Genomic DNA, 406 nt, shown 5'->3' with positions numbered 1-406 from the left:
AGTATTGACAATTGGTCAATGTTAATCCCTTTAAGGTTCAGTCTCTGTCATTTTCCATGTGAACTGTTATTGTCTTGTAGTGATTATTGTTTGGGAATGCAAGACTTTTTGAGCTACGTTTGTTTGTGTAACATAATGCATTGGTCCCTATATATTAAAAATAAAGTTTAATTATTTTATATATTTTTATAATTTTATTAAATTTTTAATTATGTGTTTATATTTTTTTTAATTGGTCCTTATTTTTTAGATATTTTTTTTAATTTAGTCTCTATAAAATTACAGTAATAAACTTACATCAAGTAGTTAAATGTTACAAAAAATTGTTACCAATATTAGTAAAAAAAGAGATGAAGATTACAACAATATATACGCTGTGTTTTACTGTTTTTTTTTTTTTTTTTAA

The sequence above is a fragment of the Arachis duranensis genome, chromosome 4 (genome assembly GCF_000817695.3).
Source record: "Arachis duranensis cultivar V14167 chromosome 4, aradu.V14167.gnm2.J7QH, whole genome shotgun sequence".
NCBI lineage: Eukaryota > Viridiplantae > Streptophyta > Magnoliopsida > Fabales > Fabaceae > Arachis > Arachis duranensis.
This window is presented reverse-complemented; position numbering follows the sequence as displayed.